General features: G+C 51.6%; 1 long non-coding RNA gene across 1 annotated transcript; it reads right to left on the bottom strand.

Moving 5' to 3' along the window:
* Positions 1–9,237: 9,237 nt before the first annotated feature.
* LOC142413705 (uncharacterized) lies at positions 9,238–15,668 on the bottom strand. The gene is made up of 4 exons (XR_012776884.1): positions 15,514–15,668; positions 15,217–15,347; positions 12,247–12,397; positions 9,238–10,287 (listed from the first exon to the last, which is right to left on the bottom strand). It is a non-coding gene; the product is annotated as an uncharacterized LOC142413705 (long non-coding RNA).
* Between the last annotated feature and the right edge of the window lie 2,133 nt (positions 15,669–17,801).

Here is a 17,801-nt window from a genome sequence, read left to right as displayed (position 1 = left end):
CTTTTAAACATAGTGCTTATTTCTCTTTACCCCATCTTTTTTTAACTTCTATTTTAGTTTCTTCTTTACAATGTACATCTTAGCTCAGCAGTACGTGTAGGTAATTTATAAGTCAATAAACATATTGGGGGAGTGCAATAAAAAAATTTGGAGCCCACTGCTCTACATGATTCTGGCAGGTGCCTCATGTTGTTAGAAACTGGAAATCCCCCACCACCACTTCAGCACCCTGGGGTAACGTGGCACCTCTCCCTGCTGAAGCCCACGAGGTTTCTGCTGGCCCCTGCAGAGCTTTGGGGTGTTCCCATCCCCTAACCAAGTATCAGTCCCATGTTCCTTTGAGGCTGCCCCATCCTGGCTTTCTTCCATCCCCCTGGTCCCTCTGGTCAGGCCCAGCACCAGGTTTAGACAATTATTTTATCGTGGCTCTTTTTTTCCCCATTTTCACAGGACAACGTGGGCACATTGAGCCATGAGGCACCCTGGGAGACCCTGCTCCCTGCCCCACCACCCCAATTCAGGGCCTCCTGCTCCCCAGTTAGCAACTTGTCATTGATGAGTTCATCAAAAGGCTGCTAAAAGAAAAAAGATTTGACACAAACTAGGGCAATAATCAGGTCTCTGTCCTCATTTTTAAATTACCCCTGCAGTCCGCAGCATCCATGCTGGCAGGACCAGCTCCCGAAAGCACTGTGGAGCAAGCACTGGCCAGCTGGCCCCATCCCACACTTGCCGCAGCAACAGGGATGCCTTGAAGCAGAAAGGGGCTGGGAAGAGGCAGGGACATTTTGGAGCACAGGCCTGGCTGATGGCCATGTCCCCTCAAGACTGTGCCTGTGGGGGGATGGGGAAGACATGGAGGAGGATCGGGGATGGGGAGGAGATGCTGGTGGCAGCTCACTACAGCAGGAGGGGCTGGAGCAGCTCCAGGGGACACCAAGGACTCTCTTGGTGATGTCCCACCACCCCCTTTCTAAACCCACGGTGGCAGGGAGGGGAGCAGGGGCTGCTCCCTGCCACAGGCAGGGGGTAAAAGCAGCACCACCTTGGGCAGGAGGGGCCAGGCTGACTGCAGGGGGGGATTCAGACACCCCATGGGGTACCTACTACAAGATGCTACCAGGACTTCAGCAGCAGAACAGCTGCTGCAACGTACGCTTGGCCCTGGGATGAGGAACACAGCCCAGGCTTGGTTGTCCATGCAGCCTTTGGATGCAGTCAGAAGAATGCAGCCTTTCACAGTCAGCTCCAGCCTCATACACAGAACCGGTTGCAAGGACAAACTCTTCCTGGACCAAGCCAGGACCACCAGCACATGGCAAAGTATTTGTCCCTCCAAAGAGGCCACCTGGGAGAAAGCATCCTTCATCCCAGCAGAGCAGCAGGGAGCTGCAGCCTGGCCAATTTCTGGCTAGGTCAACCTCTAAACTCAGCTGGCAGCCAGGCTGGTGCTGCTCACATGAGAGCAAGAGCAGGAGGACCCCTCTGTGGGGTCACCAGGAGGGATACTGCTGGCACAGAGCTGTCACATGGGCATGTACACCTCTGGGGACAAGAATAGCTTGAGCGGTGTGACCAGGGCTCTGCTTACTGTTTTATCCCCAGGGAATATCCATCATGGCAAGTATTTGGAGAGTGGGGGTGGCTCCTGTCCTAACCAGCTTCCCACCTGCCTGGCTTTCAGCCTGGGTGATGTTTGGGCAGGGAGGACACCTCCACATCTGGGCTCTCAGGCACCACACACCAGGTTTGCCAAGGTGGATTTTCTGTGTGGGAAGCAGGACTTCCAGCCTCCTCCCAGGATGTGGTGGCAGCACCCAGCCCACCACAGGCAGCTGCAATGCTGCTCCAGCTTCCCAGCAGTGCACCCCAGCCCAGACGAGGTCCCTGTGGCTCAGTGCCACAAGGCTCCAGGTTCATCTCTGCACCAGCAAAGTTACAATATGGAGACAAGATCACATTTTTGTACCAAAAATAATGTTTATTTCTCCACCTTTTGTGCATACAAACTGTCACGATAACGCAGTGCTACCAGAGCATCGCTTGCCCACAGCTGCAAAGCCATGAAAAAAGGCTTTACATTAAGGGAACTGTTAGAAGAAAATAAAAAGCTGTCAGGCAAGGCTCCAGGCTGGCCCAGGTGCAGCTCATGTATCCCAATTTCTCTTTCATTTTGCATCTTTCCAGGGACTGCTAAATGGAGCCATGGGCATTTGGCTGTGCAAAGGCAACTCCTGCCTGCACTTACCAGCCTGGCAGAGCCTGCCACCACCCTGACATGAGGGTGGCACAGCTCTTAGCCCTTCAAGGAGCCCTCTGATGCCCCAGGCACAGAGAAGGCAGAGGGACCGATGCCTTAATTATCCTACCTGCCCTTTTTGACTACCTCATCCCTTCCTGGGGGGACATAGGAAGGGGTCAAGCCTTGCTTCTAGTGGGGGCTCCTGGTTCACCCATGTTTGAGTGCAGGGAGTCCCTGGACTGCAGCCAGCACCATCCTGCCCAACTAGCTGCTTTAGGCTGAACCAGAGCAACTCTTCTCCCCTCTACAATCAGCGTTTTTCTCTTTCAAACACAAACCTCTTGTGTGCAGGCATGCACCTACCTCTTCCCAAAGGCCCATCTGCAGCCACTCACTGTTATTCTCTCCGGTTCATGCACCGCTGGGTTTGCATGCCAGACCTGAGCGCCTGGGATGGAAGCGAGATAATAGACATGAAGTACACTTGAAGCAGGGAGCAGGCATTGTGCCCCACACAAAGAAAAAGCCCTGCTGAGTGCAACCACTGCTGCAAGGGGACCAGCGGCCATGCCATGTGCCACGCGGGGCTGCCAGGCTGACCTGGCACAGGGGCACATGCTCTCTGCAGCTCGCCCAGCTTTTTATTAGTGTTTCCAACCTGTGATGTGATAACAAGCCCCAGGAACACCCGAAATGCTACAAAAAATAGAATTGTGTTATTATTGAACATAAAAGTGCATTAAAACTAAAAGCTGCAAAGGCTCGGCGTGACCCCAGGAAGGATCAGTGCTCCCAGTAGTGCTCAGGCGGGCACAGGCTCCCGCAGGGAAGAGCCTGCCCTGTGCTGAGTGACCCCAGCCATGCTGAAAGGCCCCCAGACCCTGCCACACTGCCTGTGCTGGCTCAACTCTCCTTGGGTGGCTCTCCCAGATCAGAGGGCGTCAACTTCCAAGAGCATTCCCAGCCCCCCTATTTCCTTCTCCACACTCCTGGTACCCCAGCTCCTACCTGGGCTGGGATCAGCCTGCCTCCTCCTGCAGGGATACGACCAGCAGCCAAGCCGTGTGCCAGTCCCAGGTGATGCTGGACTGTTATGGATCACTCCATTACTTCAATGTTACAAATGTGTTAAATTAGAACAAGAAAACAACTCAATGCCTGGAAGCCACAAGCTGGGGCAGAGCTGTTCCCACTGTAAACTATTGCACCAAGAGCCAGCACCCTGCAAGAGATGACCTGGGGTCCCTGCTATGGCACCCCAGCACTGAGCTATGTGTAGGGAGGGCTGTGGCTTTACCCTCTGTCTCTGCCTTTCTGCCCAGTCTGCTCCAGCATGAGAACTGTAGGTGATGTTCCTCCCCTTGGCTGAAGCCTTTGAGCCTTAGTTGCCTACAGGGGCAGACCAAATGCACAGGCAGACCAAATAGACAGGAGAGCTAAAACGACACCAAAACTGGCACAAACGGCCCCAAGATCAAGAAGGAAAATAAATTACCCTTCATAGGCATGCACAGATCCCAGAGTGAAACTTTATTTTACTTACTGAAAGCTCTTGCAGGTGCAGCAGTTTTCTGCCTTTGTCCAGGGCAACATCTAGCTTGAGCAGCTGATGATCTCTGTGGTCTCCTCAAGGATGCCTCCGTCTCTTGTCTTCTCGCTGCCTTTGCTGGTCTTGCTTGGTTCTGAAAACAAGGCATTGTTAAAAACAGGTAAAAACAGGGGGGAAAAGCACCTCCAGGCCAGCTGTGATACAGACCACCTTCCTCAGGGGCAGCAGCCAGCTGGGCTGGAGGAGCTACCTGACCTCAGGACACTGGGGAATCGAGAAGTTCCCACCATGGAGTCCAGGGCTGCAAAATGCACCATGTTAAGGGTTCAGGCCTCCACCTGTCTTCACCCTAACTCCAGACAGCAGGTGTAGCTCCCCAACAGGCAACACAGTGACCCAAATGGGACTCCACACCTCAGGACACAACCTCCTTAGGAGGCCCCTGTGCACCCTATGGGAGAGGACAGCAGCAGTGTAACAGAGGATGCTGCCCGCCAGGCTCTCACGGGGTTGTGCCAGCAGAGGATTACAGCCACCCAAGTCCCCCCATGTTCTGCGCTTTAGCTTTATCCATATATGCCTGGAATTGCCTTCCAGACACAGCCAAGCACTGGCACCCCAATAACGAGGCCCAGACAGCACCTACCCTTAAGAAGCCTTTATAGCTTAAGGCCTGAGCTCATCCAGCTCATGATGCCACGCTCAAGCAGGCAGCCCCAAATTAGAGCAGCCACTGAGTGCTGACTGGCACTTGGTGGAAGAGGGCACGGGGTGAGCATGGCCCGCTGAGCACTGCTACTGGCACAGCTGTGGGGCAGGCACCAGCACAGCCATGTGGCCTTGCCTGCACAAGCTCCTGCCTTCAGTGCCTCGGAAGATGTATTTTTTATGATTGGGAGGAGACGGCAGAAGAGAGGAGATCCACTCAGGAATATAAAGCAGCAGCTGAATTACTGCCCAAATGCTGCAGGCATGAGAAATTAACTCTTTCAGGACTGAAAATCTTTCATGCTCTCACCCTAGCTCCTGAAATACCAAGGGCAGGCACATGAAACCGTGCAGAGGAGACAAGCTGTAGGCTCCTGTGCAGGATTTAAAAGCCTTTTGGAAACTCTGCTAAACAACTGTGACAAACCCAGCACCCCTCTCTCACTCTTGCCATGCGCTGAAGCATCCCTGAAACTACCCCTCATCTCTCCTTGCCACTTCTGCCTCTCCCTGCCCTGCTCCCCAGCCACAGCCCCAAGCAGTGTCCCTTTCACCAGCGGCACAGCGGGCAGGAGACATCACTTATGGGTCTGTCCCTCACTTGAAAACCAGAAAAGCAAGAGCAACATGGGCTGTACATGGGAGATGGCTAGGACAGCACTTCTGCCCTGTGCACAGCAGGTCTGATGCACGGAGATCACGTGCAGAGCCTGGATGGGAAGGGACTGATAGCCTCCAAACCTAGACATCAGCCATCTCCCTTCCCCTTCCAGGTCTGCTGGCAAGATGTCCCCTGTGCAGGGTAGGCATTTTCTGGTGTTGGACCCTGGTATGCGGACCCTGTGTGGGTGCTGCTAATGGGTCAGTCCCTCGGGTGGTCTCAGGTTCCTGCTGCTGGGTTGCACAAGAGCTTCCCGAGAGCTGCTCTCCTATCTCAGTCCAGCAGCGAGCGGGGATAAAGCATTTGGTTTGTGCAGACAACACAGGGAGCATTCAGAGCTGCCAGGCTTTGTGCACTGATCCCCTTGGAGCTACAGCAGAAAGAAGCCGGGTGGGGGGGTGTGACAGACGTCCCTGCCAGCTGGACCGTAGTATAGCTAGAGAGCTGAAAGAAAGCAGGAGCCTGTACTCAATGCACTTCTTGTCTTCTTCATCCTTCAGCAAAAGCCTCCTCTCCCCAACAGCCCCACTTTGATGCAGCAGCCCCTTCTCCCTCCAGGCTCTTCCAACGTCCCCCAACCCCTCTCCCAGGCTCCAACCCACAGAAGCTTCTCACTTCTCTGGGCAGAGCCATCCTCCTCCTGCAGCCTGGCTCTTCCCCAGGCCAAATCCCTTCCCAACACACAGCATGAACCCAGCAGATTGCTCCCTCCCTCCACTCCTTGCAGGTCCCAAATATTCCCTCACACCCCCACTCACACTCTCTCATCTTTCTCAGTCAGTGAATTTTCTCACATCCTCCCACCTTTTTCTTCCATAAATGTATTTGGTTGCTTGTTTTAACCTGTGTAAACTGTAAGCATCTGCAACATCCTGTAAGGAGGAGGGCTGTGAAACTACAGCTTAGCATTTAAGCCTGTCCTTCCCAGCTTCATTCAAGCTCTTGTAGAAGAGACACAAACATCTCCAGTTTATAATTTCATATGCCTCCTTCATGGCCCTTTTCTGGATTAAGCAGCCCCAGGTCTACCCAGTCATCCTTGCTGCCTCTCTCTGCACCTTATCTAGCTTATGACATCCCTCCTCAGGCATGGGAACCAGAACTGCAGGCAGCACAACACATTTAAAACAAAAAAAGCCACTTCTATGGTTGCTTTTCCTTCCTCTCCTTCCTTTCCCAGGGATTCCTAGATCTTGGATGGGGATTTTGGGTTTTAACTACTGCAGAGCACTGGGCTGATGTTGCCATGGATACCCCATAAACTTCATGTTTTGCTCCAAGTGGCAACGGTCAGCTTGGAGCATCCCCCTGTTCACAGAGTTAAAAGGGAAAGGCATACAGGGCAAGACAACCCCTTTGAGATGCTATAAACCACCAAGCATCCAGGTGAGGTCCTTCCACAGCCCTTCACAGTTAGTCTTTTGTTTTTTCCTACTGAAATACTGTCAGAAATATTCCTACTATTCACAGTCTTCCTGATGTATTTTGTTTCCTGCCTTTTAGCCTGTTAAATAATGGATTAGTACTCAGGTAGGAACCTCCCCTCTCATCCCACGGGAGCTTAGCTTCTTTAGGAGACTGCAAGAGACCCTTTTGGAAATCCAGGTGGGTTTTATCAACTGGCTTTTCATGCCATCACCATCATCAGCAGGAGAACAGGAAAACACTGGAGCTACTGAACATTAATAGTATTTTGAGCAATGAGTATTTATGGCTTGACCAAGGGATAGTTGAGCTGGAAACCCATGCCCAAAGATGCTATTTTTAGTCATCCCCAGCAGATCTGATTTGAGATTGCAGTGGCTCTGCAGAGGACCGGCAAAACATTTCAGAAAGACTTGGAAATCACTTCCTCCTCCCACAGCATACACAGATTTTTGCCATGGCATGACTATACCCACTGGCAAAGGCTGCAACCTGCCCTGCTCCCCTGGCTTGGTTTGTGGTTAGCATCCCCTGGGTTAAAGATGAGCATGTTCATCCCTCCCACAAACCAGGGAACAGCCTGAGCAATGGGGCAAGGGGTAACGTGTCTGCTCTGTACACGACAGCTTCATCCTGTTTGAGGAAGAAGAGTCCCCTTGCATCCAGCCCAGCTCAACACTTGCTCTCTTTCCTTTGGATACCCAGGCCAACAGCAAGCTCGGGGTGGGAGGGACAGATTAATGATTGATTTTCTGCCTTCACTTCGCTGTATGGTGGGGAGCAGAGAGCATATGCATGACATCAAGGCAACAGAAAAGGACACCAGTTGAGTCACTTCAGCCACAAATCAATTCCAAATCATCTGGCTGAAGCTCTGAGGGTAGGACAAGTGCTGAGCCAGACCAGTGGAGGACACCAAGCTATTGTGTGCATGCCCTGCTGTGCTCTGCATGCCTTTCTCAATGAGCTGGCTGCAGCACTTTCCTTTCGCTGACCTCGCTCCCCCACAACAGGTCCTTTAAGCTATTAAGCAGAAGCCTGGCATCTTTTCCCATTCCTTTACAGTCTAGGGTTGGAGCTGCTCGTGGCTGAATAGACACAGCTGCCTGGGCAGGATGGGAGTCAGAGATCAGAGCTGACAAAGCTCACACGCTGAGCTCCTGTCTTCCTCAGCAGTCGTGACAGGGGATGGAGAAGTGTCCTGACAACCAGTAGCAGGGCAATGGAGAAGCACAATACATCCCACTGGGAGAGCTCCTGGGGACTGCAAAGCATCAGGCAGGAGGGAGGCTCACAAGGAGGAGGACTCAGAGAAGCACCAGCTCCAGCAGGATCCTCTGCAAACACACACTCTCGGAGCACCACGTGGCAACGTCAAAACCAGCACAGGCTTGGAACCTGGTGTGGGTTAAGCCCAGTGAGCAGGTCAGCCCCACACAGCCATTCACTCACTCCCCCCCAGCAGGATGGGGGGCAGAATTAGAAGGGTAAGGATTGAGATAAAGGCAGTTTAACAGGTAAAGCGACAGCTGAGCATGCAAGCAAAGCAAAATAAGGAATTCATTCACCACTTCCCATCGGCAGGCAGGTGTTCAGCCATTTAGTGGCTGGTGGTGTTTAGCTGCCCACTGGCCTTAAACCACAACATGACTGCACAGATACAGCACTGTACTGAAATCACCTTCTGAAAAGAGCAAAAAAGGGGAAAACCCAGAGGGCAGGGGAAGAAAATCCCATGGTGACAGGCAGAGTTCAGGCTCACGTGCCTGGTACCCATCCCCCCCCCAGCTCCTACTCCTGGGAGCATGGCGTAAGGGGAGCCCTCTTGGCCCTTGCACCCTGTAGGCAGTGAGTCAGGGACCCTTTTTTTTGCAGCTGTGGAAAGGGAAATCCTCCCCCTCCAAGGGAAGCTGGGTCAGCTGCGAATGCAGCGAGTGTCCTGCCCCAATTTTGATTACAGCAGGAGAGCTTCCTGTGATCAGAGCACATAGTGCTCCTCAGGGAAAGGGCCAGAGGGGTGAAACCAAGTCGGGGAGATGTCAATGGGACACAGGGCATGCCTTCACCAACAGCCAAGGCGGCGTATGGGAGCACACATGGTGCCATGGTCATATGTACCTACAGGTTTTGGGCTGCTGTCGCTCACAGCCACAGTCCTGTCACCGGTGGAGGACCACGGGCGCCCTGCACATCCAACAGCACCAAGACGAATCTGCCATGCAGACACCAAGCTGATCAGGGTCTGATGAGGCAGCAAGGCTATGCCAACCATGCATTAGCCTTGGAGCCCACTGAGGCCAAAAAGCAGAACAGCCCATTAATTTAAATCCCTGCCCTTTTCTGCATGTAAAAGATGAGCAAACATCCCACTGCTACTGTAGGCTGCTGAGAACTGAGTAGTAGATTTCTCTCCATGCTTCTCCTGACCCTCCTCCTCTTATATTTGAGACAGAAAAGTTGTGGCTTCTACATCTCTACTCTGGTTTTCTTTTTCCAAATGCTTGGCTGAGAGATCTTCCTTCCTCACTCTTCTGGTCTGGTCACCAGCTTGCAGCTGCTTCTGTGGCACAGATCGAGCACCGCATGTCCTCGCTCCCACTTTGGGTCCTGTTTCTCTCTGCTTTCTTTTCCACCCTGAGCACATCACAACCACTCTGCCCAGAATCTTCCATGCAGGGACTACTTTCAGCTGCACATAAGCTGCTCTAACATCTCTTCACACTGTTCTCTTCAAACCCTGTCATTTCTGAACCTGCTTCCAAGCTGTCTCCTTTTCCAAACCCTCTTGATCTCTCTTCCTTCTGCTCCTAACATGGCACAAGCTCCTTCTCTCTATCTTTTCCTGTAGCTGCTGGCACCTGGGAGTATCTCCATATATCCCACTAGCACCTCAACTCTTTGCAAGTCTTTCTGGTGGAAGTGTAACAGTCCTGTCTTGACCACACTCATGCACATAAAAGGTACAATTCTGCTTCTTCAGCCTGGAATAAGACTTTTTAGTAGGGCCTGTTGCGATAGGACAAGGGGTAATGGTTTTAAACTAAAAGAGGGTAGATTCAGACTAGATATAAGGAAGAAATTGTTTATGATTAGGGTGGTGAAACACTGGAACATGTTGCTCAGAGAGGTTGTAGACTGTAGATACCCCATCCCTAGAAACATTCAAGGTCAGGTTGGACAGGGCTCTGAGCAACCTGATCTAGTTGAAGATGTCCCTGCTCATTGCAGGCAGGCTGGACTAGATGACCTTTAAAAGGTCCCTTTCAACCTAAACTATTCTATGATTCTAAGAAAAAGTCTGGTGTCCCAGTCCACATCACTAGATGGGAGAACAGACAATGGCAGGCGGGAGTGCACAGTGAAAGGTGCTGTGCAAACCAGCACGAATGGAGGGGTAGAGAAGCTATTTTGGATATGGATTAAAAGGATGTAACACGTCAGCAACTGCAGCAATATCAGCTGGGTATGTGAACCATGCCGTGATTTCGTTGACAGCCGAGAGGAAGGAACAAACACCAAGTAGTAACAGTAGGCACCATTTTTTTCCTTCCCTTACCAGCCCTGGAGCTCCCTGCAGGAACAAGCGCAGAGGCAGCACAGCCTGGCGAGCAGCACCTATCCTGCCACGCTCCCCTGCTCCAGCAGGACAGGCTGCCAGACTGCAAAGCTTCCTGTAAAACATCCATCACTCCCGTTAGCCACCTGCAAAGAAAACACAAGACTCTGTGACACCCACATGACAGGAACAGGGAACGGAGCCCAGCATCACAGAGGCTTTGTGAGCAACAGCCTCACACCCTGCTCTGCTACAGAAAATAGCATCTTTTGCCTCTTGTATCATGGAAAGGGACTATAAATATTCCACATCCTGTTCCTCCACATCTCTCATGTATGGGGTAAAATCCAGTGGGTCCTCACTCTGTATATGCTTTGAGGGAACATCTTCATGCCCCATAGGTATGATGGGGGATGGGAAGGCATCCACCTCTGCCCCTCTGGATGCGAGGGAATGGATTAGGACCCAGACTGCCTGGCAACACCTTTCTCCCCGGGGAAGAGGGTGTGGGGATGGCTCCGCCAGGATTTTTGGGCATGTTGTCTAAAGCCTTTCACTTCCTCAGAGATCCCTGCTGTTAGGTTATTTGCTGCTGACAGAGGCCTCTCTGGCTCCTCTGCTGATCTCCACCAGGGTCTTCTCCCTCTCTGCTTGACTCAGTTGTCTCCTTGCTCCTCTCCAATGAGTGTCCTGGGTTGCTAATGCTACCCTGCCCTCTAATCTCCCTTTCACTCTCGTGATGGTGCTCAGGCCACTAAGGAGATTAGCCTGGCCTCAGCTGCTCGCCTTCCCTAGCAACAGGGATGTCACCCCTTGGGGAGCCATGTGCAGGGGTGACACGTGTGCTGCCACCACCCCAGTGTCAGTGCAGCTCCAGTGCGCTCTCCTGTCCAGCCACAGAGCCAGAGGAGGTGCCCGAGCCGCAGTGTAGGATGAGATGTGCTGGGACCATGCACTGGTAGGACGTTTTTCCCCCCCAAGCTGGGAACCTGGGAGACCTGCACCCATCCTCACCTGCTGTCACCTCTTGTTTGTGTGGGATTCTCCCAGGCTTGAAAACGAGAGGGCCAAGACACCCAGGCAGAAGATGGAGCCCCTCTGCACACTCCCCGGGGCACAGCCTTGTGCTCCAGGAGCAGATTTTAAAAGGCCATTAAAACCCCAGACCTAAATAAAACAGCACATTCCCCCTGCCTCTGCAAAGCCAAGCAGAGTTTGTGAGCTCCAGGCACAAATCACTCACCACACACCTTTACGAGGAGCTTCCTGGGGCTGCTCACTACCCTGCGCATACTCCCTCGGCCATCGGCACGGCACCGAGGCAGTTAACGCCAAATGCACGGGCTCTCTGCAGATCTCCGTTTCCGTGACAACAGCTCCGGATGAAACCCAGAGCTATAAAATCCCATTAAACATCTGCAGAGCCTGCCTGTGCTGCCTGCACAGGCTGCCACCTGCTGGCAAACCGCCCCACCAGGCTGACCCACATTGTCCACATCGGGGCAGAGCTGGCGGCACCCAGCACCCCAGAAACACGGCTGAGGGGAGCAGGGATAGCACCAGCATGCTGGGACGAAGCCTGGGGCATGAAACCTGGCTACCAGACCAGGCTTTTGGGCTAGCGAAGGGAGCCTGCAAGGATTGAGGGAGTGGGTATACACCCCACAAGTCCCAGGAGGTTTGGTGGTTCCTAGGAGGGACACAACAGCCATCACTGTGACTTCGGCTAGCAGAGATGCTCCTCTCGGAGCAAAACAGTCCAAATTCACCCGTGGGAGCTCTCAAAGTTTTGAGGGCAGGTTTGAGTGACAGCAGTAAGCCACTGGCATCTATTAGGGCTTTCTAGTTTCTTACACTTACCCATCCGCTTGTGCCAAGCCCAAGTGGAGGGTCTGGGCTGCTGTGAAGGGTCTCTGAGGGTAAGACAGGGTGGTGGCCCAGCAGGGACTTCAGACTGAACTCAGCCCAAGCCAGACAACGGGACTGGAAGGCTGAGGAAGGATGCCAAGATGCTGGCAGTTGTCCCTGCCTCACCTCTCTGCTTCATTTACTCCTCCTCCAGCTTTAGCATACCCAAGTACTTCTAAACGCCCTTTATACTTCACCTGATTTGAGAAGTTCAGGTTTTTCCCTCTCCGTGCTTCCACCACTGCCTGGATAGGAAAAGGCATCAGGAGAAGGCGAGTAGGAAGGTAGGGAGGTGCTACACATTTAAGGTGATGCTCCTGATGGCAGAGCTCAACCGATGTGTTCCTGCTGTGGGTAAGAAAAGCAGTGCTGCGTTTAGTCCAGTATCACACAAAGGGCTCCCTGGGTACTGGGCAAACAGGGCTCTGGTGCTCAGGACATCCTAAGGAGTTACCACTGCTCACGGGGGAAGCAGTCTGGGAGAGAACGGGCACCATCCCTTGAGGGGAAGCTCAAACAGCCACCACAGGAACAACCCATTCCTGTGAGACTGTTGCTGGGGCTCAGTGACCTTAGATGCCAGAACCGGGACACACAGTGTTGAGGCTTATTTTACAACATATAATAATATATAAGCTATATATATATATATGTATATATATATAATGTAAAACATTATGTAAGCCTTATTAATACAATAAGGCTCCTGCACCTGAAGCTGACTGCAGGACTGCTCAGCCACAGATATTGTTGGATCTTCTCCCGAGCTGTACCCTAAGTTGCCCCACTCTGCTCCTGGATTCAAAGGCGCAGAAGCTGCAGCTTTTCCTTCCATTTGGAAGGGCTGCTGAGTCACTTGGATCCTGGGAAAAAGCCTCTCCTCTGCTTGGGGAAGGATGGGGCAGGAAGCAATCATGGAGCAAACAGTGCCTTCTTCACACACACACCCACCCACCCCATCATCTAACTCCATTGCTGGGTACAGGAGGGAAAACAATCACAGGGACTTGCAGCAGCAGGAGCCCTGGAAACTCTGACATCTCTGTGAGTAAGGGGAATCTAAAGGGGCCACAGATGAAAGCTGACAAAGAAAATACTCTTTTTGAGCTACAATTGCTGGCACAGCTGCTGGCCAGACCCCCTTCTGAAAACTGAAACATGCCAGCAAGGGGATGGAAATCATTAACTTGTTCATTTGCGTGATTTAACCGTTTCCATCTCCCCCTGCCCCTTGAGTGAGCTCAGATTTCTTAAGATTTCCAGCAACTCGATGCTGCAGCACCTGGGGATCCCCCAGAGCAGCAGGCAAGGGTTGAGAGAACCACTAACAGAGAAGACAGGGCTCCCTCTCCCCTCCTCCTCAAATGCTTTTAAAGGCAGAAGCCATGGGCACATGGCTTTTCTGCAGGAGCAGCTGTCCAGGAAAGAAGCCAAACAGCACCTAGGAGAAACCCAGAGCAGTTTGATGCTCCTTTCAAAGCACAGAGGCTCAGAAAGCCCATGGCCTCAGAAGGGAATAGGAAAAAAGCCTGAAGTCTTGCAAATGAAGCAGTTGGCTGAAAACTACAGGGTGATCTAGGAACAGTGTTGAGGCAGGGTGGGGACCTCCGTCAAGAGTGGCTGGGACACAGCCCTGCCAGTCACTGAACAAGCATTTAGGGAGCTGGCTAGTTTTGCTGTGAGAAGCCAAGCCCTTGAGGTTCCTGGGCTTGCCTATAGTAACAGCACGGGTCTGCAGCCTTATCTGTACATGCTCTGGATCAGGACCACCTTGTTAGAGGCAGCAAAGCAGTGGGAGGGAGGGTGGGAGGGAGGGAGGGAGGGAGGGAGGGAGGAACGTGACAGCTTGCAAAGCATCTCACTGTGGGAGTTCAAACTGCCAGGAGGAGGGGATGCATTTCAGGAAACCCAAAGAGACAGGAAATCAAGGGAGAGGGACAGTAATTGAGTCCATATGTTGGAAGCAAAGAATGCATCTGGTAGCAGGGAGCAGACTAAGGGAGAAAGCCCATGCTGTAGGGACAGCACAGGGTGCTCGCAGAGTCACATTAACCTCCTGGACCAAGCAGAAGGCTGATTCAAACTAACCACAGCTGCCGACACAGGTGTCTTGTCACTTGTGTGGGCTTTCAGGTTTGTGCCTGTAGTAGCTGCAGGTCAAGAGGCCTCCAACCTGAAACTCATTAACATCTTAATGTAACAGATAATGTTGCAAAAAGGTGAAGGAAATGGCTATTTTATTACAAAGTGACAGGGTTAAATCTATACCCAAACTGCTGAGCATGTATGGAGCTAGGAAGGAAAGTGGACAACAGTAACATCAGAATATGATTTTGCCATTCATCTGGCAAAGGGAGGGATGTCAGGTCCACTCTGCTCTCAGAAAGCAGTACAGCTTTGATGCAGGAGTACCTGCTATTGTAGGATTCACTCACTCAGAGGTAAGGGCACAGACAGGGTAATGAAGGAGGAACCTGACTCTGCACAATCATCGCAAGGCTATCCCACAGAGCTGCACCTGGTTTAGGTGCTCCCAGGTTCAGGCTACAGCACTGGGAAAGCTCATAAGACTGTTTATGGCCTCTCTCCCTCCCCCCTTTTAAAACACATTTGCAAAAAAATCTGAAACGTATGTGGTTGGAATAGAGGAGCCTAATGCCAGACTCCTGCACTAACAGAGCACAGCATAATGGTTTGGGAAGGGGGGAGAAGAGCTCTGACCCTAATACCCACCGGGCCTCCCAAGAAAACAAGGGAGGAGAAGGAGCACAGGACTACAGCACTGAATGGCCGTACAGTCTTTTGGTGTGTCATGCAAATTGCTGCATTTTATATAGGCAAAGAGCCTCTCAAGAAGGTCCTCAGGTTTGGCAAGGTTCTCTGCACCTTCTTAGGCTTTGCACATTGCTGAAGATGGGTTTACTGTGACTTGTCCAACACCTATGTTTAAAGCTCTGCAGGCAAACCTGCAAATTGCTGCTCTTGGGACTTACCCTCTCAGTAAAGAAGAGAGTAATACCACTCATGCTGTCCTAAGCCTCCATCTCTGGGAATCCAGCTCCAGAGCATTTCTCCCTTCACCTGTAGCTCTCCACACATGTTATTAGTAGGGCTTTGCAGCCAGTCCAAAACTTCTGCTGTCCCAAACACCCAATTGCATCTCATACCTGCATTCATGTCTACCAGCTGTTCTCTCTGCTGCTGTCAGTCCTGGTGTTTCTTCCCTGCCTCCTCCTTTGCCAGCTTTGCATGGCATATCATCTGTTTTATGCCGCTTCTGATTCTCCTTGACAGCTTGCTGCAGAACGGGAGAAACAGCTGCTTAGGGGCTGCAGGATGGAGAAGTGGGGGAAAAAATGCACAAAAGCAATTAAAATCCCTCTTTGGAAGAGGGGGAGTAAGAAGCATGGCAGATCTGAGCAGTGAAGGAAACAGTTAAGAGAAGGAAAGGGCATCTTGCTCACCAGAAACGTATTTCTGAAGTTACTCAGTTCTATGAAGAAGCTATCAACAATAATTTTCTGGGTGTCAAACAAAGTATTGGCCCAGTTCCATATAGAGGTCCTCCATGCCTGAGTACATCACTTGCAACTCCTCATACTGTGTCTTGGCATCCTTGACAAAGCTGCGAAACCCAGAAGTCAAGGACCATAAACCAAACATGAGGTAGAAAACACCAGAGTGAGCAACAGACCACAGAGTACTGCAACATTCGACTTCATCTGTGGTTCCTCTGCACTCAAAGACACAGACACTACCATCACCAGACGGTGATGCTGAGATGAATCCAGCCTAATCTCCTCAGTGTTTGGGTAAGGCTTACACCTCCTCTGTCAAAGGCAAAATGAAGGAATATGCAGCTGGCAAAAAAGCAGCATCTTGCTCATGCTCCACCTCACAGGCTGGACAGCAGACCCGTGGGCACACATCTGCAACCACCTCCTGCAAAAGCAAGATTTCATGGTACAGCCCCAACTGCTCAAAGTCCATCACAGCACCACAACACCCAGCAACTTGGGGTGTCCCTTGGCAAGCACACAGCACTCCCAGCAAACCAACAACCTCGAATCAGCTTAGAAACTCCAGGAATGCAGTCAGGTAACTCACTTTTAGACAACAACTGAACAGAGCAGCAATCCCTTTGCCCAAAGCTGTCAGGGAGGCTCACAATGATCATAAGATCCCCTGCTGATGGCAAAAAGCATCCCTGCAGCACTGCAAGATCCCCCCCACAGCTGTAGAGGAACACTCCATGGTCCACACCATGACAGAAATGCCTTTTCTCACATGACGGGCCCTTCTGCTCCCTCTCCAAACTTTGCCGAGACCTGTGAATCCCTTCTGCCATAGCTCACATCCACTTTGAAACATTTTTCTTCCTAAAAGCAAAAGGATATTGTCATTTTTCCCCACAAATTTGTCACTCTCATCTGTGCTGGCTGGAAAGTTCTAAATATTACATTACACATTCACAATCTGTCCTTTTGTCATGTTTAAGCTTTCCTCCAAGTTCTCAGCAGACACTAAAAAAAAATATAGAAATAGAGAAGGACATTCCTAAAATATTTGCTTTAAGCAGGAGCATAGTTTCTACCCTGCAACTATCATCAGGACTCCAGACATACCCCCTGAAAATGCCTTTGACCTCACTACCAGAGGTGTGGCTCACCCCCTGTCTGGATCCAGGCAAATCACCCCCATGCACTGAAAATTAACTGCTTCAGGCAACACCTCAATGCTCCCTCAGCAGCAGATCTCCCAGGAAATATGGTCCTTTCTGCTCCTGAACGGTGTGTGTGCTCAGACTAAGGGCAAAGCTCACTCATACATACTCTCACGTGCATTTCACAGGCAGATGGGAGAGCTCTGTGGTGTAAATACAAACCAAGTTATACCAAGCCAGCACCAAGGCTCTCCTCTTCCCCCCCCCCCCCCCCCCCCCCCCAGTATTTTGGTAAGGGGTGGGACACGACAGGAAAGGTCTGCATGCTCCAGTCTCTAAAATGAGATAAAAAGGTGACTTTGGACCTGTTATTTAAAGCTGATTAAAGACTGACAGCCCCAGAGAAGGGTGCAAAGACACGTGAAGCGACCTGCCCAACTCTAGTGCAGCATAGCGGGGTTGGGTCAGCAGCCTGGGACAAGGGATGGGACGGAGTTATACTAGAGACATTACTGTATGTTAGAAGGAGGCTTATTAGCTGAAGGTAAATATTAGACCAGGTAAGACAAAGAGCAGAGCACCGGGGGTGCATGGAAAGGCAGCAGTCAGGCGTTCAGCAGAGAGTTTTCATCCTCTGAGGGACGGATACATCTGCAGTCCATATCCTGCTGCTGCCTCTTGCTTTCCTTCCTCCCTGGACTCAGCATCATCAGCCTTTTATCACAGGACAAAACAATAGGTATTCTTCCTTCCAGGTATTGCATCTGCTTGTTTCATTGATGTTTCTTTCCTTCGCTCCCCTGTGCGGCACAGCACAGCCACAGCACTAACAGGAAAAAGGCTTCTACTATAACACCACAAATAAGGCATCTTTGGGATGCAGCCTCAGGCTTTGCAGCCACAGCCACAGCAATGAACCAAAACTGTCTTTGTTCAGAGCAGCCGAGATCCAAACCCCTGTCCCCAAGCCACAGCAAACACCTCACCTTCACTGGGATCACTTCTGATCCCAGGACTCTGTGTCTCAGAGCTGGTCATGAGAAAAACTGGTCAGGAAAACAGGACCATACAGAAGGTGTTGAAAGCCTA

Source organism: Mycteria americana, chromosome 8, assembly GCF_035582795.1.
Source record: "Mycteria americana isolate JAX WOST 10 ecotype Jacksonville Zoo and Gardens chromosome 8, USCA_MyAme_1.0, whole genome shotgun sequence".
Lineage (NCBI taxonomy): Eukaryota > Metazoa > Chordata > Aves > Ciconiiformes > Ciconiidae > Mycteria > Mycteria americana.
The sequence above is the reverse complement of the archived record's forward strand: the minus strand, read 5'-3'. Positions and strand labels throughout refer to the sequence as shown.